At 42.1% G+C, this 23,451-nt stretch overlaps 1 pseudogene; it reads left to right on the forward strand.

The window, feature by feature from the left end:
• LOC124016488 overlaps positions 1–23,451 on the forward strand; it is a 126,431-nt pseudogene that overhangs the window by 13,935 nt on the left and 89,045 nt on the right.

Consider the following 23,451-nt stretch of genomic DNA (forward strand, 5'->3'; position numbering starts at 1 on the left):
ATAAACCCATTCATTTTCCATTGTAAATTCAAAACAGCTGCTGATGGAACTCCGGTGCAAGGCCTCTGAGCTGGATCTGTCTGAGCTGACCTCTCTCCCCATCTGTCTGTCTGTGTGTAAGAATTATATATGTGTACGGTATGTGTAGGCACCTGTACTGAGCCATAATGGAAACAGGGCATCTACCACCACCCCACTATCAGATAAGGGGGGAAATGTTTGCTTGTTGATCTGAAAGTTTTTGAGATTCTAGTGATGTAATACATTTTTATCTTTAAAATAAATCTGACATAGCCAATGAACATATAGCACAACTTTGGGTTCCATGCCCCATCTCAAAATCAAATGGTTCAGACCTTCTGGAGGTTTTCTGTCCTCGTTCTGAAATGATCAACTTTACCCTGTATATCTATATAAATGACCATACACACCGAATGTTTAAAGCAAAACTATTGCTGATGGTAAACCTGAACAATCAAAAATGGAATGTAGCTTAAGCCCTTATCAGCAGGTAGACTATAGCTAGGTGAGAGACATTTCTCAGGCAGTAGCTTAGGCTTCATACACCGGTTTTACTTGACTCAGGAAAACGTTAAAGGGTTAGTTCACCCAAATTACAAAATTATCTATTGGTTTCCTTACCTTGTAAGCAGTCTATGGACAAGGTGTCTTGCTTTGGTTTTGTTTACCCAGCACTTGGAGACAGTTGCCAACTTCTTATCATTTAAGGGACAAGTACAATGCAAGTCGATGCATTCCACTTTTTAATTTGGGTGATCTATCCCTTTAACACATTAAATACTGCATGGATGCCTTCTCTCCACTGCAAGTACAAGTTCAAAAGAGGTCTTCTCTTTCCTCACCATGAAAAGTTAACATTAGCCACCCCTATCTGTCATACTCCCTTTGTAAACCACGCTGCTGGATCAATGGTAGGTATTATTTCACTCACACCAGGAAGTGTGTGGAATTCCACAGCACTGCTATGAGCAGGCATGCAGAAGGGAAATAGGATAATTCTGTGTGAAAAAGGAACAAAATGTGACTTATTTCTCCATAATCCATTTGGAGACAGATGTGAAATAGATGATAAACATATTTCCTTCAAAGGTCATTTCTATGGATTGCATTTCAGGAAAGTCCACAACGTCAGGGTCATTAGTTGCTCCATTTTTACATTAAATGACCCAATAAAGACAAGAGTTTCTGCCATGAGCGTCCTCTTTTTAGCCTTCCTCCTGACATGTCTCTGATGTTTGAGTTTTGACATTCAGGACTAGATTGATCAGACACAGAAAGCATGTCTCTCTGCATTTCTGGATAGTTTTTCCATCTGTTATTCTTACGAACAATGACAGTAATTACATCACCTATTAAACACGACAAAACCGCTATAACTGACGACATCCAAAAGCAACACGGATACATATTGCCGTGAACATAGATACATGTTTTATCTCTCTCTTATTCTCGAAATGCAGTGAAATAAATTCTGCCTTGGTGCAAAGAAAAGGTTGCTCCAGATTCTCCTCTACAGTCGGTGCGAACCCTGTGGCCCGTGTTGCGTTGGCCTATGTTGTGATTTATTTTCTCCGGCTGTAATTACCTGAGATGGCAGCCAAATGCCCTGCTGTGCCCTGCACCTGTGCTGCCTGAGCTAGACTGAGTACATGTCACTGGGACGGAGGAGAGTTGGGTCAGCGTTCCCAATTGGGGCGGGGGGGGCAGCCTGCAGGGGGAAGGTTGGCAGAAGGAGTAGAGGTTGGAGTTTTTAGACAGGTGTTAGTAAAGGTTTCATGGCCTACCCCTTTACCCCTGTGACGGCAGTGGGTAATGATTTTGCCTCCATCTGTACCTTGCACCTGTGTTGCCTTGGCTGAGTGGCGCTGGAGCGGTTGGGGTCTGTGGGAAAAGAGCCATGGGCAGCCTACAGGGGAAGGTTGGAAGGAGTGGGGGTTGGAGTTCTTAGAGAAGTCGGAGTAGAAATAGGTGTGGGCCAGTCAGAGTAAAGGTTTCATGATCTGTCTGCTGCTGCTTTTCCTCTTCTTTGCCACCGTGACGGTGGTGGAAGGTTGGGTAATGTTGGTCGTGGAATGTTGCAGAGTGTGTGCTTGCATTGGCATTTGTTGTAGGCTAATTTTGCTTTAATCACTTGTGGACAGACTACGTAACATAAATGTTATTGTGGCGTCTATCAACAGACTGGCATGCGATGACTAGCGAGGAACATAATTCCAGTTCACTGGGTTTGAGTCACTGGTTATATCGTGGAATTACACTATCGCAGGGCGTGCATCCTTTGAATTTCGGGACGGGGAGGTGACATTTTGGCCCCTGGGACTTTCAGAGAGGGGTATGAAGCCACTAAAGACTTTCCGGTTTATAATCTAACACTTCTCCCCCCAGAACCTAATCAAGTACTTTGCGTGAATTTCTTGGTTCAGGGTTACTGAAATTATGTTCTCTTGAGAGCTATAGAGTCTTGTTCTCTGCCCTTTGCCAGTGGCCCTTGACGATCAGAAATCTGAAAAGTCGGGATAGGTGGATTAACACCTATCATCTAACTTAACTCACCCCTCCTAAACTAAACCCTAATCCTAAACCAATTTTGATTAACCTTTGAATCTGCCGGCTAAATGTCTGCCTTTAAATCAAATCAAATTGTATTGGTGATTAATGGTTAACAGATGTTATTGCGAGTGTAGCAAAATGCTTGTGCTTCTAGTTCTGACAGTGCAGCGATATCTAACATGTAATCTAACAATTCCACAACAAATATCTAAAACACATAAATCAAAGTAAAGGAATGGAATAAGAATATATACATACAGTTGAAGTTGGAAGTTCTCATACACTTTAGCCAAATACATTTAAACTCAGTTTTTCACAATTCCTGACATTTAATCCTAGTAAAAATTCCCTGTTTTAGGTCAGTTAGGATCACCACTTTATTTTAAGAATGTGAAATGTCAGAATAATAGTAGAGAGAATGATTTATTTCAGCCTTTATTTATTTCATCACATTCCCAGTGGGTTAGAAGTTTTCATACTAATTGAGTGTATTTGGTAGCATTGCCTTTTAAATTGTTTAACTTGGGACAAACGTTTCGGGTAGCCTTCCACAAGCTTCCCACAATAAGTTGGGTGAATTTCGGCCCATTCCTCCTGACAGAGCTGGTGTAACTAAGTCAGGTTTTAGGCCTCCTTGCTCGCACACGCCTTTTCAGTTCTTCCCACATTTTCTATAGGATTGAGGTCAGGGCTTTGTAATGTTCACTCCAATACCTTGATTTTGTTGTCCTTAAGCCATTTTGCCACAACTTTGGAAGTATGCTTGGGGTCATTGTCCATTTGGAAGACCCATTTGCAACCAAGCTTTAACTTCTTGACGGATGTCTTGAGATGTTGCTTCAATATATATCCACATCATTTTCCTACCTCATGATGTCATCTAATTTTGTGAAGTGCACCACTCACCCCTGCAGCAAAGCACAACATGATGCTGCCATCCCCGTGCTTCACAGTTGGGATGGTGTTCTTCGGCTTGCAAGCCTCCCCTTTTTCCTTCAAACATAACGATGGTCATTATGACCAAACAGTTTTTGTTTCATCAGACCAGAGGACATTTCTCCAAAAAGTACAATATTTGTCCCCATGTGCAGTTGCAAATCGTAGTCTGGCTTTTTTTATGGTGGTTTTGGAGCAGCGGCTTCTTCCTTGCTGAGCGACCTTTCAGGTTATATCGATATAGGACTCGTTTTACTGTGCATATAGATATTTTTGCAGGGTACAATGGTGTTGAATGCTGATCTTTAGTCAATGAACAGCGTTCTTACATATTTATTCCTCTTGTCCAGATGGGACAGGGCAGTGTGATGGCGATTGCGTTGTCTGTGGATCTATTGGGGCGGTAAGCAAATTGAAGTGGGTCTGGGTGACAGGTAAAGTGGAGGTGTTATGATCCTTGACTAGTCTCTCAAAGCATTTCATGATGACAGAAGTTTGTACTACGGGGCGGTAGTCATTTAGTTCAGTTACCTTTGCCTTCTTGGGTACAGGAACAATGCTAGCGATCTTGAAGCATGTGGGGACAGCAGACTGGGATAGGGAGAGATTGAATATGTCTGTAAACACACCAGCCAGCTGGTCTGCGCATGCTCTGAGGGTAGGGATGCCGTCTGGGCTGGCAGTCCTGCGAGGGTTAACACGTTAAAATGTCTCACTCACGTTGGCCATGGGGGAGGAGAGCCCACAGTCCTTGGCAGCGGGTTGTGTCGGTGGCACTGTATTATCCTCAAAGCATGGAAAGTTTAGTTTGTCTGGAAGCAAGACGTCGGTGTCCAGGACGGGGCTGGTTTTCCTTTTGTAATCTGTGATTGTCTGTAGACCCTGCCACATACGTCTCATGTCTGAGCCATTGAATTGTGACTCCTCTTTGTCTCTATACTGACATTACGCTTGTTTGATTGCTTCTTTTCTGCGTTTTGATTTCTCCACAATAAAATTCACATATTATTGAAATGATAATTCCCTGATCCTGAATGACCACATGGTGGTTTTCAATCCATAATGATTTGAATATCTTTTCACTGAACACATGAAACATTTCTCCGACAATTCCTTACTAGACAGGTCGGGATAAAAAACAGAATACTACACAGTTGTCCCATTAGACCAGAATCTCAAAAAACTGAAGTCATCATGACTATGCAAGTTTTATCTGTAGCTATTTAATGGCCCAGTGCAGTCAAACGTGATTTCCTGTGTTTTATATATATTCCCATACTATGAGGTTGGAATAATACTGTGAAATTCCAGCCTTTGGTGGGATGGAGTTTTTGCCTGCCTGGTGTCATCACCTTTAATAGACCAATAAGAGGGAGAGAGTTTCAAATCGGTCTACCAGTAACAGCTAGTTTTCAGTTTTCCTCTCCCAACTCAGACCATTCCTCGACAGTCCTCGCAATATTCTTGCTTGAGAAATTGCTTTTTGCTTAAAAAATATTGTTGTTTCCTTTTGACCATTTTAATTCAAAGTGATCACGGTAAAGTACTTAATTGTTACCCTGAAAGGATTTGATATTCAGATAAAAATGTCTGAATTGGACCTATGGGTTGAGCCCCGATTCCAAAACACATCCTTCTCAAGGTGTCCTCTTGGTCAGCTCTTCATCGATCGCCCGAGGCTTTCTGTGTGTGTTTTTGGAGACTGGTCGATGTGCTCCCCCTCGGTCTTGTTTGTCTTCCAGGCTCGGAACGTCACCACAGGGGAGCTGGCGGCCATCAAGGTCATCAAACTGGAGCCCGGTAAGAATCTTTGCCTCCCTCTTCTCCCACTCTGGGGTTAAGTTTCCCCTACGTACAGATCTAGCATCAGTTAGACTGTCCTATTATTCCATTTGACTCACTTAAGTCTTCTCTTCCCCACCATTCTACTTCTCCAGTCATACTGTGCCTGTTTATGAGACCCACTAAACATTTAGAAGAATTGACTTAAGACCCTAGGTAAAATAAGTGTTATGCAAATGAAGCCCACCTGAATGCCCCAGGCCATATGCATACAGTATATTATGACCAAGTGAGAGCATATCATTAGTGTTTATGTTGGTTGGAGCATGTTGGAGCATGTTGTTTACAGTAGAGTTACGGGTTTAAATCCTGTATAGGTCACACACTGACCGTATTAGTGTAAAAGGCATCTGCATCATACCTACCATATCATTTGTCACGTTTTTATTCTAGCCCAGCATTAACACAAAATATTCAGAATAGGGTTAACAAATTCCTTATTTCGGGAATCTTCCATCCAGGATATCTGGAAAAACCTGGGAACTTTGGGAGAATTACCAGAATTTTGCAACCCTAATTCTGACACCCCCCGCAACACACACACACATCCTTTTTCATAAAGATAAACTAGATGAGGTATAGGCCAACTGACCCACTACACTACACTACACCAATAACCTATAGAGGTGATGTCTAACAATCCAAAAAAGCTATTTTTATTGTAGTGTTTTTCTTAGTTAGCATTAGCAGGCTTACTCATCGATCCACAGTTAGTCATAATTGCTACCATAAAACAGCCTAATTACAGTTGGTTTGTGTTTGGTGATAGTTTGTCACCAGTCAGTTGCACAATTGCATTCTGCTATGAATAGCACGTTATCAGTCTCCTTGCAATCTCTAAACTGCATTCTGTTCTGTTGCTTCCATATGTGGGAATTATAGCAAACTAGCTCTCACATGCTATCTGCTAACTTTTAGCCTAAACCCATTTCTGTCCCTTGGCTATGATAAGTGGATTGGTTAGGTTGAATTGATCATATGTAAGTAATGTTTGAATTAGTTTGGTTCCATTCACAGGAGTCTACAGAGGGAAGGACAGCTCATAATAATGGTGCCATTAACCTCCTGTGGATCCATTCTTGTAATGCATCAACATTTTCTAAGGATGTTTGCTACGTGTGACAACCGATATGACATGTTTGCCCGATATCCAATATTTTCCTTGACAAAAAAACACAATTCCCGATAACTGATATTAACATCTTTTGCAGCCTTTTAAGCATTCTTGTACAATTAAATAGTTAACACACACACATGGATGCAGCGGTCTATGGCACTGCATCTCCGTGAAAGAGGCGTCACTACAGTCCCTGGTTCGAATCCAGGCTGTATCACAACTGGCCGGGATTGGGAGTCCCATAGGGAGGCGCACAATTGGCCCAGCGTCGTCCGGCCCGTCATTGTAAATAAGAATTTGTTCTTAACTGACTTGCCTAGTTAAAGAAAGGTTACACACACACACACTACACTGACTAAAAAGTTATTTTGTTGGCATTGACGTATGTCCCCAGTACCAGAAAAACATAATCAAAACCCATTTCTTTCACTTACTTGCTGTACTGTTTTGTTGGTCATTTGTTCAGTCGTTTCAGTATCAACCAGGAATTCTATGGAATGCCGTTTGGGTCTTTGCGTGTCAAAAATGATACACGTGTCAAATAACACTATTTGACGTGTCAAATAACACTATTTGACCAATCAAGACCTGAATATGACTGCATGTCACATAATAACTTAAAGCGTTTATAAAAGTGTTATGTAGTTATTACACAGTCACTCTATTTCATATGTCACAATGATTTATCGATACATATGCTATGATGCTGGTAAAGTTGTCTTGCGCACCTAACCCCAGGGTTAAGTAGCTAGCTACCTATTTATTTTTAAACTGAAGTTCAATTTCAATAGGCGAACAACAAGTGGCTACCTAGCGAATACCTACTCCCAAGGATTTCTAAATCAATGCTAAGAATAATGAAAATGACTGCAGTTTCTACTGATCATGGTTTTCAGACTGGTTGTATTGGTGCTAGCTAGGTACCAAGCTAAAGCTATCTATCCCAGAAGTTGCGGTCGAACAAATGATGCTTTATTACCAACACGGTATTGTAAACACATCGTTTTGTTTCCGGTATTTGTTTGTTGCAGACTTCTTTGTACAGGTTTGACAGTGCTACTGTATCTTTTTTGACACGTAAAGACCCAAACGGCGTTCCACCGTATGTTTGTTGTGCCGCTAATAGCAGTGATGCTATTAGTGTGTAACTCTGGTAGGGCAACATGTGAAAAATATTGCACTTGGTAGTGTGTACCGGTGCTCGACCAGTCGGCGAAAGCCAACATCACCCACGACAGAGAACGGTTGAATGTCAGGGGCATTGAATTCCATTATCTTGGCTTTAATGGATTTTGTCTTTGAGTTGTCTCGCTGAAATGTTCTTACTCTTTCAAATTACTTGTTGACTGCTTGATCCATACAGCAGACATTGTGGTCCAGGTAAGGAATGTAAAGCACAATTTTACGTGGCCTCATTACGTCATACGTTATATAGGTATGCAAGGTTTTTAGACATCTGGCCGATACCGATGTTGCCATTTTTAGCTAATATCATTCAATTCCGATATGTTCACCGATATATTGTGCATTAGAGGTCGGCCGTTTATGATTTTTCAAAGCCGATACCGATTAATCGGCCAGTTTTTATATATATATAAATATATATTTGTAATAATGACAATTACAACAATACTGAAAAAATAAGTGTCAAACTTAATATAATCCATTAATAAAATCTATTTAGTCTCAAATAAATAATGAAACTTGTTCAATTTGGTTTAAATAATGCATTAACAAAGTGTTGGAGAGGAAAGTAAAAGTGCAATATTTGCCATGTAGAAAGCTAACGTTTAAGTTCCTTGCTCAGAACATGAGAACATATGAAAGCCGGTGGTTCCTTTTAACATGAGTCTTCAATATTCCCAGGTAAGAGGGTTTAGATTGTAGTTATATAGGACTAGTTCTCTCTATACCATTTGTATTTCATTAACCTTTGACAATTGGATGTTCTTATAGGCACTATAGTATTTCCAGCCTAATCTCAGGAGTTGATAGGCTTGAAGTCATAAACAGCAAGAGATGCTGGCAAATGCAGGAATGTGCTGTTTGAATGAATGCTTACGAGCCTGCTGCTGCCTTCCACCGCTCAGTCAGACTGCTCTATCAAATATCAAATCGTAGATTTAATTATAAACACACATAAATACGAGCCTTAGGTCATTAATATGGTCAAACGATCATTTTGAGGAAAAAAAGTTTATTCCTTCAGTGTATTTTATCTAATGGGTGGCATCCCGAACTCTAAATATTGCTGTTACATTGCACAACCTTCAATGGTTATGTCATAATTATGTACAATTTTGCCAAATTACGGTCTTTGTTAGGAAGAAATGGTCTTCACACCGTTCGCAACAAGCCAGGCAGCCCAAACTGCTGCATATACCCTGACTCCGCTTGCACAGAACGCAAGAAAAGTGACGCAATTTCCCTAGTTAAAAGAAATTCATGTTAGCAAGCAATATTAACTAAATAGGCTGGTTTAAAAATATATAATTGTGTATTGATTTTAAGAAAGGCATTGATGTTTATGGTTAGGTACACATTGGTGCAACGACAGTATTTTGTCGTGAATGTGCTTGTTAAATCATCATCTTTGGCGAAGTAGGCTGTGATTCGATGAAACATTTACAGGCACCACATCGATTATATGCAACGCAGGACAAGCTAGATAAACTCGCAAAATCATCAACCATGTGTAGTTAACTAGTGATTATGTTAAGATTGATTGGTTGTTATAAGATACGTTTAATGCTAGCAAGTATCTTAACTTGGCTCCCTTGCTGCACTCGCGTAACAGGTAGTCAGCCTGCCAAGCAGTCTCCTCGTGCGTGGAGTGCAATGTAATCGGCCATAATCGGTGACCAAAAATGCCTATTACCGATTGTTATGAACACTTGAAATCGGCCCTGATTAATCTGTCGACCTCTATCGTGCATCCCTACTTTTGAGCTTCGTATAACACTCATTCCAAATCAACCAATAGCCCTTACACCTCTTAATACAAAATCTGAAAGGTTCGGATACATATAAGCAATATCATGAAAACATTTTTTTTTAAATTATTATTATTCCCCCCCCCCCCACCCCGGCCAAGATAAAGCAAAGCAGTTCAACACATATAACGACACAGAGTTGGAGTGGAGTAAAACAAACATACAGTCAATAATACAGTATGAACAAGTCTATATACGATGTGAGCAAATGAGGTGAGATAAGGGAGGTAAAGGCAAAAAAAGGCCATGGTGGCAAAGTAAATACAATATAGCAAGTAAAACACTGGAATTGTAGATTTGCAGTGGAAGAATGTGCAAAGTAGAAATAAAAATAATGGGGTGCAAAGGAGGAAAATAAATACAGTCGGGAAAGAGGTAGTTGTTTGGGCTAAATTATAGGTGGGCTATGTACAGATGCAGTAATATGGGAGCTGCTCTGACAGTTGGTGCTTAAAGCTAGTGAGGGAGTTTCAGAGATTTTTTTAGTTCGTTCCAGTCATTGGCAGCAGAGAACTGGAAGGAGAGGCGGCCAAAAAAATAATTGGTTTTGGGGGTGACCAGAGAGATATACCTGCTGGAGCGCGTGCTACAGGTGGGTGATACTATGGTGACCAGCGAGCTGAGATAAGGGGGGACTTTACCTAGCAGGGTCTTGTAGATGACATGGAGCCAGTGGGTTTGGCGATGAGTATGAAGCAAGGGCCAGCCAACGAGAGCGTACAGGTCGCAATGGTGGGTAGTATATGGGGCTTTGGTGACAAAACAGATTTTTATTTTTTTATTTTACCTTTATTTAACCAGGCAAGTCAGTTAAGAACATATTCTTATTTCCAATGACGGCATGGGAACAGTGGGTTAACTACCTGTTCAGGGGCAGAACAACAGATTTGTACGTTGTCAGCTCGGGGGTTTGAACTCGCAACCTTCCGTTACTAGTCCAACGCTCTAACCACTAGGCTATGCTGCCGCCCCAGCGGCACTGTGATAGACTGCATCCAATTTGTTGAGTAGGGTATTGGAGGCTATTTTGTAAATGACATCGCCGAAGTCGAGGATTGGTAGGTTGGTCAGTTTTACAAGGGTATGTTTGGCAGCATGAGTGAAGGATGCTTTGTTGCGAAATAGGAAGCCAATTCTAGATTTAACTTTGGATTGGAGATGTTTGATGTGGAGAGTTTACAGTCTCACCAGACACCTGGGTATTTGTAGTTGTCCACGTATTCTAAGTCATAGCTGTCCAGAGTAGTGATGTTGGACAGGCGGGCGGGTGCAGGCAGCGATCGGTTGAAGAGCATGCATTTAGTTTTACTTGTATTTAAGAGCAATTGGAGGCCACGGAAGGAGAGTTGTATGGCATTGAAGCTTGCCTGGAGGGTTGTTAACACAGTGTCCAAAGAAGGGCTGGAAGTATACAGAATGGTGTCGTCTGCGTAGAGGTGGATCAGAGACTCACCAGCAGCAAGAACGACCTCATTGATGTATACAGAGAAGAGAGTTGGTCTAAGAATTGAACCCTGTGGCACCCCCATAGAGACTGCCAGAGGTCCGGACAGCAGACCCTCCGATTTGACACACTGAACTCTATCGTAGAAGTAGTTGGTGAACCAGGCGAGGCAATCATTTGAGAAACCAAGGCTGTCGAGTCTGCCGATGAGGATGTGGTGATTGACAGAGTCGAAAGCCGTGGCCAGATCAATGAATACGGCTGCACAGTAATGTCTCTTATCGATGGCGGTTATGATGTTGTTTAGAACCTTGAGCGTGGCTGAGGTGCACCAATGACCAGCTCTGAAACCACATTGCATAGCGGAGAAGGTATGGTGAGATTCGAAATGGTCGGTAATCTGTTTGTTGACTTGGCTTTCGAAGACCTTAGAAAGGCAGGGTAGGATAGATATAGGTCTGTAGCAGTTTGGGTCAAGAGTGTCCCCCCCTTTGAAGAGGGGGATGACTGCAGCTGCTTTCCAATCTTTGGGAATCTCAGATGACACGAGAGGTTGAACAGGCTAGTAATAGGGGTGGCAACAATTTCGGCAGATCATTTTAGAAAGAAAGGGTCCAGATTGTCTAGCCCGGCTGATTTGTAGTGGTCCAGATTTTGCAGCTCTTTCAGAATATCAGCTGACTGGATTTGGGAGAAGGAGAAATGGGGAAGGCTTGGGCGAGTTGCTGTGGGGGGTGCAGTACTGTTGACCGGGGTAGGAGTAGCCAGCCGTAGAAAAATGCTTATTGAAATTCTCAATTATAGTGGATTTATCAGTGGTGACAGTGTTTCCTATATTCAGTGCAGTGGGCAGCTTTGAGGAGGTGTTCTTATTCTCCATGGACTTAACAGTGTCCCAGAATTTTTTTGAGTTATTGTTGCAGGAAGCAAGTTTGACGACAAAGTGGAGCTATTACCTTATTGCTTATACCTATCCAATCCTATTATTTCAGATTTACAAATGAGTGGCTAATGTGGAGTTTAGAACATCTCATTCTGTACAGTCATATGATATTGTATTTTACTGACTCTAATAGGTTACAGTTAACTTTTGCTGCTATAGTCGAACCAACCCAGGGGTGGGAACTGGTGGGTGTAGGCTAGGCTAGACTAAAGAAATATTTACTTGCTTTTTCTTTCTATGAATCAACAGGGATTCACTTTGAGTTTGGCTTGTTAGACTGACAGTCAGCAGGTGGTAGGCTTGATGGACTTTGTGTGTACGGGCATGTGTGCGGTTATCTGTGCGTGCGTGTGTGTACAGATATGCAGCCTGTGGGGTACTATCTGATGTGCGGATGGTAAAGAGTTCAGACAGGAAGCAGCCTCTGCTTTTGCGAAGCATACGTGTGTGTATATGACCACTAATATCGTTCGTTGCCGGTGTTTGCTTGTTTGCGGACTTCTTTGTGCAGATTTGACAGTGCTACTCAACTATTCAACTTTCAGGCAGTCCGTTAAATATAGAGTACAGATTAGGATCTCGATTTGAATACCTTGTTTCTAGAGTACATTGTGGTGTATTTGAGGTTTTTAAAAAGGCTTCTGAAGTTTGTAATTTCCACTTTAACATTTGACTTAATTTTCCATTACAAAAAAATGTATCAACCCCTATGAAAATGTTCATTAAATATAATCCACTTAAAAAAAATACATTTCCTGTTGCTGCAGGATAATTTTTCTGCTGTAGCAAACTGGCTCAAATGAAGTTCCTACATTGTAGTTATCCAATGTTGACTTTCATAATGTTGTGTGCATGTGTGGCCGTATGTGTTGTTGTCCTTGTACGTGAGTGTGTTCTTCAACAACCAAAGCTATTCTTGGGTGGAAGGTTGAGGGGTCAGTCAGCATTGAACCGCCCCCGGACTCTCCCAATCCTCTCCTTTTAATGTCAAACCACCTCTTTACCATATCCGCTGTGACAGCTCCTGCCTTGCTTTTGGTGTGTGTCCCAAATGGCACCCTATTCCCTTTTTAGAAAAAATTGTGCACTACATAGGGAATAGGGTGCCATTTGAGGAGGAAGATTTAGTATAGACACTCAAGACTAGAGTATTTCTGCAAGGCTTTTGGACTGTGGGACCTCTGTCGTAGTGCTTTTAACTTTAACAGGCACTATTGATTTGCTGCAACTTCCCTCTCCCTCCATTTGTGTGTCTATTCTTGTAAGGACACTGCATAATTCTACAATAACAGGAATTGATTTGGGGTTTATTTGTGGCATATTTTTAGGTTGTGCTCATTCCATGGTCATTTCTAACCTTTGATTTGTGTCAGTTGTGTTATCATCCACAGCTGACGGTAAACCATGTTTTATTTATATAAAGGGATAGTAAGCAAAATTACAAAATGACATGTGTAGCCTTACCTTGTGAGCAGTTCCTACAGAGTCTCATTGTCCATGGCATAGACTGCATTCAGGGTAAGGAATCACATAAGTAATTTGGGTGAACTATCCCTTTAATCTTAAACGGGTGTGGATTCTAATACAAATGATATGCCCCATATCTTTAAATGTTCATTAATGAGTTCCATAGAACCATATTCTATACAATATCACATGATCTTCTATGCAGAGGCCTGTGTGACGATGGAGTTAACACGCAGGACTGGCGCCGAGGGACGTGCGAGGCATCAATCAAATCAATAGGCCAATAGAAGTGTATTTTGCCCTCTGCATGTAGTCGCTCAAGGCACTTTTTTCAAGGCCCCCTTTATGAAAGACCATCAATGTTAGGTATGTGAGTCAGTTTATCATAAAAGAACACTGTACTGTGAAGTTGTTGGGAATACCAGTCACTTCAAGGTTGCGTCTCTAATGACTTCCCTATATAGTAAACTACTTTTGACCAGATCCCATTGGGCTCTGGTTAAAAATAGTGGACTTATTATTTGTGACACATCCACACGCTTAAGACAACGTCCAAGATGGGGTTTCTGATGTTGTTTGAACTTATAATATAATAATAATATTCCCTTTGCGGATGTCTATGGGTTAAATGCTTTATTTTTTTCTTACAGTACATTAGAGGTAGAGAATGCACCAGACAGGGCTTTGATGGTTTGCTAGATTGACAGTGACAATTGGAGCTGGAAAGGGGTCAGAAGCTTTAAAGAGAGAGAGTGTGTGTCTTCCCAGATTTATCAGGTGGACCACATGCAGTCGATTTTGGCCTGGAGGTCTCTTATTAGCCATTCACGTTAACGCACTGCAGGAACCCCATCTAAAATTAATGTGGCCAAGGTTTTCCCCCATCTCCTTAAAATGCCAACAGCACTGCATGACGAAGGAAAGGTGCCACAATCCACTGTGACAGCGTGGAGTGACATGGAGGTGCTTGTCAGTACGCATCACGGCCAGGGCAACTAGCACTCTTGACAGATGGAGCCATGGTGTCCATGAGTGTGTTTCTTGGTGACGGGGTCGATGGCTCGAGGTGTGTCACCAATGCCAGGACCATGGAAACCTATGTAGCCTAGACATAGGCAGAGTGATTAACTATCATAGTGTGTGGAGTGGACTAACACACAGACACACCCAAGGGTGAGCGGCTGGGGCCAACCCAAGTGGCGCAATGGTCTAAAACATTGCTTTGCTGTGCTAGCTGTGCCACTAGAGATTCTGGTAGAGTCCAGGCTCTGTCGCATGCCGTCCGTGACCATGGAGCGGCGCACAATTGGCCCAGCATCGTACGGGTTAGGGGAGGGTTTGGCCTGCAGGGATGTCATTGTCCCATCGCGCACTAGCGACTCCTGTGGCGGGCCGGGCACAGTGCACGATGACACGGTCGCCAGGTGTACGGTGTTTCTTCTGACACATTGTTGCAGCTGGCTTCCGGGTTAAGTGGACATTGTGTCAAGAAGCAGTACGGCTTGGATGGGTTGTGTTTTGGAGGACGCACGGCTCTCGGCCTCCGCCTCTCTCTCTCTATCTCTCTCTCTCCCTCTCTAGTCCATACGGGAGTTGCAGCGATGAGACAAGACTGTAACTACCAATTGGATACCATGAAATTGGGGAGGAAAAACTGTAAAAAAAAGAAAAAAAGAAGGGGTGAGCGGCTAACATGTCACAATTAACCAACGAAAGACACCATATTCAGCACCTTGTTATATCTGCCAGTCTGTTTCAATCTCAAATGTAAAACTGTTTCCCAAAGATGCTTTCAATGCAAGCCCAACCCAAGCAACAGTTTGCTGGGAACTCATTGGCTTATCTCGCATTAGTGGCATGCTGTGCAGAATTCAAAGAAGTCATTTAATATGTGCTTTTTTGACTTGTTCCAATTTGTTCTAATCTGTGTTTGATTTTCAAATGGCATCTCGGTCATAAATTCATTTTAATTTGGGCTGGCTGCCAGGCTTTATCTTCATCTTGTGCTTCGTGATGTCCATGTACAGTCCAAGAATCTGGGTTAGAGGTTGCCAAGATCTTTAACTGCTCCAATACATTGCAACGCAGCCAATCTGTTTGCACAAGGCCCCCTCCCCCAAATCTGGATCCTGTTCATTAGGGCATGCAACTGGAAAAGTTTAAAAACATTTTGCAACGGAAAACCAAAAATGAGTGTTTCCGTTTTCTTCCGTTTGGGGCCTAATGAGTACAACCCTGATGGCTTCCAGTCCTCCATGGTATTTGCCAACATTTGCTGTTCTATTAGCCAACAGGAGATCATATTATGAGGTCCTTGCTTACTTGTCAGCGTATGTGAGCATCCCAAAGGGGGCATCCTATTGCTTATTGCACTGCTTTATTCCATGTCACCTTGGATGAAAGGAAAAATTCACTACTGTTTGCTAAATAGTCCAAATTAAAAACTACCATTGGTCCATACAGTTACTATATGTAAATGCTTAGTGACCAGAATGTAATTATTAAACATTGTTTTGTAACTGCAGATAAATATTTAATTCCATTGTAGAATATTGTGATCAAAAAGAATACATAAGAGTAAATGAATGACAAAATTAAAAAATGTACTTTTTGAGTTATTGTTACGCCATGTTCTTAACTTTTTAAAAATGGAAGCAATCCAGCTAACATTACATCTCTGTAATAAGCCAGTGTTCTACTTGTGTTCTAAATATAACATAATTATAAATTGTTTTGAGTCTAAAGAATCATTCTGGCAAACTCAAGATACGTGTGCAGGAGTTTATCCAAAGTCACTCCTTTGGTATTAGCACGTAGAGGTGATGGCAGTCGTTAGTAGGCGTCTCCCCCAGTCCTACATGCCCCTAGACGCTGATCTTGGGTCAGTTTAGCCTTTTTCACACTAATGTTTAAAGTTATGATTGGAGCAGGAGATGCTAATTTTGGATCTATACCTAGGGGGAAACTTCACCCAGAGTATCCTACACAGTCAGTCCCTCTCTCCAATCCCTCCTGTACTGGGAAAATGTCACTGCGTCACCGGAGAAGGACAGGCTCACCACGACAGGAAGCACCAGGACCATCTGACCTTGGTCACTGTTGAAAGTGAATCCTGGGACGCTCCCTCGGGAGGAGGCCGTAAGCAAAAAAAGACCCGCAACACCCCCCCACGATATTTAATTAATCATAGGGTCCGTGTAAACTTTATTAATAGGGCTTTTTTTTTGCTGCAGCGCTAACTCTATTCACAACCCTCGCCTTGCATATCCAGCATGTTCCATACATTTTAATGAGCCATTACATAAGCCAGCATACATATTTATTTTCATCTCTCATTGAGGCTACAGAAGAGATTTTGAACACCGAGCAAATGACAGGCGTAGAAATATTGAAGAGTGGTGAGAGAGAGGTGTAGAAAAAAATTATACAAAAACTAGATCAGCTTTTTAATGAGGCCTGGAGCGTCCATCATTAAGCCAGCAGTCACACTAAAGTGACTTTGTTCTCTCTCTCCTCCAAAGCGTTTGTCCCGCCGCGCATGAGATGACGCACATGCTTATAGATGTTGAGATCCGAGCCAGAGATCAAGGTCAGCCCAGATCGACGCTGTCAGGTCCACAAGAAAAAATAGGAAAAAAATGTGATTCTCGCCCATTCAGCCAATCAACCGGGCCCTGCCTTCCGTCCCTTGGGCCAATCGAAGGCGAGGGAGAGCTTCATGGGCAGTCATTTCTTGTTAAAACCATTAAACGTGCCCTGCTTCTCCCTCTGAAGAAGCATCGGGTGGAGCTGCACTCGATAGCTCTGCCTGGGAAAAATGCGCTGACATAGCAACAGTGCTGATGGAGAGTGCGGGGTTTGAATGGGCATCCCGTATTGACAGAAGTGCAAAAATCGAAGTGTAAGCATCCCCAGCGGGTTTTATTAATCAAGGGCTATTTACTGCCGCCTTGTCATTGAGATCATTTCTTATCTGTGAGTGTGTGTGCATGTGTTTGAGTGCAACCTCAAGGAAACAGGCCTCAAATTTAGCTTCTATTGGTTTCTATATCCCCAGTTTCCAAGTCCATCGTACTCCGCCGCATTAGAATAGCGTTGAGTGTCGGGAAACACTGACCTTCTGGTGGTGTTGACAAGCTGCCAAACTGAATATTCCCAGCCTGTGTAATTATGATCTGTGGAATTGATTCCCCTCAGTGATCGTAGTTGGACGTCGTGCGGCTCATTGATTCTGAGATGTATGCTCTTCATTTGGGAGGTGTGTAGCTTAAAGTTTGCACCGATAGCTTTGCCGGTTTGACAAATGCCTTCATCAAAAGGGACTAGGATAGATTACAAATAACGCATTGATTCTGCTAAACCAATCCTCCGAGCCATTATCTCTGCGCATCTGGTCAGTATGCAGACTATTGCACAGTTTGTAATTGTCTGCTTACATTTTGGCCCATTCTGTAAGTTCCCAGCTAGTATTGTCAGAGTGCTTTGGTTCAGTGAGGTGGTCCAAGTGTGTGTCTGTATAAAAACATATATATAATTCAAACTCATTTTATGCCATTTTATTCATGTAGAAGCAGCTTAAGTTCCTTTTAAAGTGTTTCAGTCTTTTATAGTGTTTCATTGTGGACATACACTACCCGTCCAAAGTTTTAGAACACCTACTAATTCAAGGGGTTTTCTTTATTTTCTACATTGTATAATAATAGTGAAGACCTCAAAACTATGAAATAACACATGGAATCATGCAGTAACCAAAAATGTGTTAAACAAATAAAAACATATTATATTTGAGATTCTTCAAATTGCCACCCTTTGCCTTGATGACAGCTTTGCACACTATTGGCATTCTCTCAACCAGCTTCACCTGGAATGCTTTTCTAACAGTCTTGAAGGAGTTCCCACATGCTGAGCCAACAAGTGCTTAGCATATGTGGAAACTCCTTCAAGACTGTTGGAAAAGCATTTTCCTTCACTCTCTTCCCAAACCATCTCAATTTGGTTGAGGTTGGGGGATTGTGGGGGCCAGGTCATCTGATGCAGCACTCCATCTCTCCTCCTTGGTAAAATAGCCCTTACACAGCCTGGAGGTGTGTTGGGTCATTGTCCTGTTGAAAAACAAATGATAGTCCCACTTAGCCTAAACAAGATGGGATGGTGTATCGCTGCAGAATTCTGTGGTAGCCATGCTGGTTAAGTGTGCCATGAATTCTAAGTAAATCACAGACAGTGTCACCAGCAAAGCACCCCCACACCGTAACACCTCCTCCATGTTTTACGGTGGGAAATACACATGCAGAGGTCATCCATTCTCGCACTCCGCATCTCACAAAGACATGGCGGTTGGAACAAAAATCTCCAATTTGGACTCTAGACCAAAGGACAAATTTCCACCTGTCTAATGTCCTTTGCTCATGTTTCTTGGCCAAAGCAAGTCTCTCCAAAGTGTTCTTTGGTAGTGGTTTCTTTGCAGCAATTCGACCATGAAGGCCTGATTCACACAGTCCCCTCTGAACAGTTGATGTTTATGTATCTGCCACTTGAACTCTGAAGCTTTTATTTGGGCTGTAATTTCTGAGGCTGGTAACTCTAATGAACTTATCCTCTGTAGCAGAGGTAACTCTGCGTCTTCCATTTCTGTGGCGGTCCTCATGAGAGCTAGTTTCATCATAGATCTTGATGGGTCTTGCGACTGCACTTTCAAAGTTCTTGAAATGTTCCATGTTGACTGACCTTCATATCTTAAAGTAATGATGGACTATTGTTTCCCTTTGCTTATTTGAGCTGTTCTTGCCATAATATGGACTTGGTCTTTACCAAATAGGGCTATCTTCTGTATATCACCCCTACCCTGTCACAACACAACTGATTGGCTAAAACGCATTGAGAAGGAAAGAAATTCCACAAATTAACTTAAGAAGGCACACCTGTTAATTGATATGCATTCCAGGTGATTACCTCATGAAGCTGTTTCAGAGAATGCCAAGAGTGTGCAAAGCTGTCATCAAGGCTAAGGGTTGGCTATTTGAAGAATCTAAAATCTAAAATATATTTGATTTGTTTAACACTCTTTTGGTTACTACATGATTCCATATGTGTTATTTCATAGTTTTGATGTCTTCACTGTTTCAATGTTTGTTATTCTACAAATGAGAAAATAGTAAAAATAAAGAAAAACCCTTGAATGAGTAGGTGTTCTAGAACTTTTGACCGGTAGTGTACACAAAACATATTCAAGTTTGTATACATTTATGTGAGTATGTGTTTAAAAATCTGTGTTTATGTACGCATGTTAATTTGTCTCTCTTCTCACCTTGCCTCACGTCTGTCGTCTCTCCACAGGGGAGGACTTTGTGGTGGTGCAGCAGGAAATCGTCATGATGAAAGACTGCAAGCACTCTAACGTCGTGGCCTACTTTGGCAGTTACTTAAGGTAGCATATTTAAAGGTCCGCACCACATGCTTCCTCCGCCACCATCCCTAACCTACCCTTCCCTCCTCCACCCCTGTCCTGGCTCAGTCAATTCCCAGCCACTCTCAGGTTTTGAAGTACACACAGGCTCAGCGTAGAGTCGTTCTCCACTGCAGCCAAGCTACGGACAGAGCCTCCGTTCCAAGTCTAGCCGTACTAACGCTAGCATGCTAACAATGTGGCTAATTACTAGCTCTGGGGAAATGCTTTGTATTGAACTGCTCAAGAGGTGAGGGAGGTGGAGGGTGGCCATTTTGAGAAGTTTTAACGCATTGGTTGGCCGGAGGGTAGTTGTGACCTAATAGCCGAACCGCATCATGCTGTGTCACAACCTAGAAAAAGACTCCCAAAAGCATTCATCCATACTCTCTCTCTGCCTCTTTGCTTTAGCTTTTTACTCTGACTATTTTGAGCCGTACAGTATCGATTGTAATGTAATTTGTTTCCTTTTGCTCTTTACAGGAGAGATAAATTATGGATATGTATGGAATATTGCGGGGGAGGGTCCCTACAAGACATATATCACGGTAAGCATACACAACAACATACAGCGCACAAACGCACATACACACACAAAACACACAAGCATTTGAAAAATGACAGCTGGCTCAACCGGTTCGATGAAGCCAAATTCAATATGTTTCGGTGTGTGGTTTTAAGCTCATTCCTCACTCAAGCTAGACGTCCTCTTACTAGGGGTACGTCCCAAATGGCGCCCTATTCCCTTTATAGTACACTACTTTATACTACGGCCCAGGGGGAATCGGTTGCCATGTTGGACGTAACCTAGCTCCTACCACATAACCAGACAGACAGTTAACAGATTCTTATTACGCTTTTTCTTCTTCTTGTCTTGGTCGTTAAAGGGAAAATCTGCAGTTGCTACGTCCATTTTTGGACTTTAAAAGAGATGATATATCCATTTTATTCTAGAAGAATATAACTTATAAATTGCCTCACGCGCTTAGTTCAATTGTCTTACCCCATCACAACCCAAAATATAAGCTGGTTTTACTCCAATGTTTGTAAACAAACACTGTGTATAGATTTAAAACATGGCAGCGTAGCCTAGTGGTTAGAGCGTTGGACTAGTAACTGGAAGGTCGCGAGTTCAAACCCCCGAGCTGACAAGGTACAAATCTGTCGTTCTGCCCCTGAACAGGCAGTTAACCCCACTGTTCCCAGGCCGTCATTGAAAATAAGAATATGTTCTTAACTGACTTGCCTGGTTAAATAAAGGTAAAAAAAACTATAAGTATGATGTCATTGATGGTCAGTTTTTGCATCCATAGCTCCATCTATATATTTGAGTAGTTACATTTCTTCAGCCCCATCCCCGAGCTATTTACGAAAGTACTGGTGGCGTGACCATTTTGTAATTGTTTGAACTGCAGATTGCCCATTTAAAGAGCAGGTCATTAGGGCGGCCGTCTTCAGCAGCTGTTTTTGCACTTTTGCGCACACACAGACATACATACATGCACTCACACAGAGACGGTGTTGATTCTGCTCTTAATGACTGTGCTGGGCTCAGTCGGCTGCGAGGCTCCTCATTAGAGAGACAGGAACAGCAGTCGACACCACCAACTACCGTTGATCTCATCCTCCCACGGAGACGACACGCTGCTCATAATGTCCCCAACCCTAGGCTCCTTCTCCGGAGTACATAGAGGGTCACCGAAACGGAAGGCTTACGTGCTCGGCGCACTGTCCCTCGTGGCCTTCACAATGCCCAGTAGGTTTGTCGGATCGTTACATTCTTTTAACCTTCATCGTTTAGTTGTTGGGTATTCTTAACAAGGCTTAAGGGGGCATGTTGATTAGTCTAACGTAGCTTCCTCTTCTCCTTTCCATCTGCATTGATCTGAAAATGGAGGATAGGTGAAAGCAGTATGGTAGACCCTAGCTGGGAGTATGCTGTCACCTGTGTAGGTTCTTTCAGGTCAGTGCCGATGAAAGAAAGAATATAAAGGAAGGAGGTAATTTTAGACTGAATTTTCCAATTTAAACATGTTAGGTTCTAACTCATGGACGATTAGTAAATCTCAAACCAAGTTTATTCACCCAATGGGTCAGACAGCTGAACTGACAAAGACATGTTTATACCAGCACAAGTATATATACCCCAATTTGGGTTAAGTCTCCTCCTTCCCTCTAAACATTACATCTTTATTGCTAGGTAGGAAGTTAAGTGATGCGGGTAAACTGTTCCTTCTCCCTTCATGTGACATGACCTCTGCCCCCATTACTCACTAATTCATAGCTCTCCACCCTTATCAGTGACCGCAACCGTGTGATTGCCTTTCCTTTACACATGTCCAACCTTAATTGACTCCACCATAGACATTCCTCCTACAGAGAACCATTAACTTCTGGTGTAGAAACCAGACTGTGGCCCTTCTCATTTCCAAAGGATACCTGATGATTAACAATGTTTCAAGTTAAGAAGTCAGAACCCATCAAACAGGATCAATGAGTTAGCCAGCTAACCTGTGTAACTATTTGGAAGTAAATTCCTCATTTTTTGGGAAGATAAGCTTAAAAGGGGCGGCAGGTAGCCTAGTGGTTAGAGTGTTGGACTAGTAACTGAAAGGTTGCAAGATCGAATCCCCGAGCTGACAAGGTAAAAATCTGTCGTTCAGCCCCTGAACAAGGCAGTTGTTTGTTCTTAATAAAGGTCAAATATAAAAAATAAAAAATAAAATGGGAATGTTATAATTGATTCAACTGGCTAACTTGGTGACCCTGCTTTTTGATATACCCCTTAGAGCCCTAAGAGGAAGTTAGTTTAATTCGCTCCGTCATGTGACTAACTGCATCTTTTAATCAGACCCCAATAAACTGGTGCTATCATGACTTGCAATCTACTTAGTAGAACGTTTTTAGAAGATTAATCTCTCAATGTTATGGCCAAAGCACTCCCACACAGCCTAGGATTGGAGAAGGATGGAGTACAATGCATGTTCTCACTCTAACTGAAGACAGGCAGACAGACAGACATGTGAGTCAATTCCAGAGGATCATGTTCGAATAGACTGCTATTTTATTTGTTTATACAGGCAATTTCATTGAGAATATGCAATTTACTGTATAGTACTATCCATGTTATTGAAATCTAAGAAGAACCTAGGAATCTAGCTCTGTCTAATTCAGTAGCAAATATATTTTTGTTCTGTTTTTAATAGGGTCCTGTTGTGGCTGGTCTGTTCAGTCCAGTCATAACTATTCTAGAGTCCCAATAATGACCTTCAAATAACCTAACGTTCCCAGGTAAAGCTGTCAGATAAACATCCAATTGTGAACCCTGAACCTACATTGCCCACCTTGAACCCATATTGTTGATAAGTGGTTGAAGCTGAGGTTCAATGACACAAAAACTGTACATTGATGATTTTTGGGGGCAAATTTAACCAACAAGCAATATTGATGTAACTTGAAATGCTGATGTGTGCCCACATAAGACCTTAAGCTGAAATAATATTAATGAAATACATGATACATTTGAGTTCAGGTACCAGATGTTGTCTCAATAACCAATAGCGAGGAACCTTTTAATAAAGCACCAGTGCTTCTCAGGCTCCAACCATGTCTCTCCTTATCTTTCAGTGACGGGGCCTCGTACAGAATCACAAATAGCCTACGTGTCTCGAGAAACTCTTCAGGTACGTCCAT

This window comes from Oncorhynchus gorbuscha, linkage group LG26 (assembly GCF_021184085.1).
Source record: "Oncorhynchus gorbuscha isolate QuinsamMale2020 ecotype Even-year linkage group LG26, OgorEven_v1.0, whole genome shotgun sequence".
Lineage (NCBI taxonomy): Eukaryota > Metazoa > Chordata > Actinopteri > Salmoniformes > Salmonidae > Oncorhynchus > Oncorhynchus gorbuscha.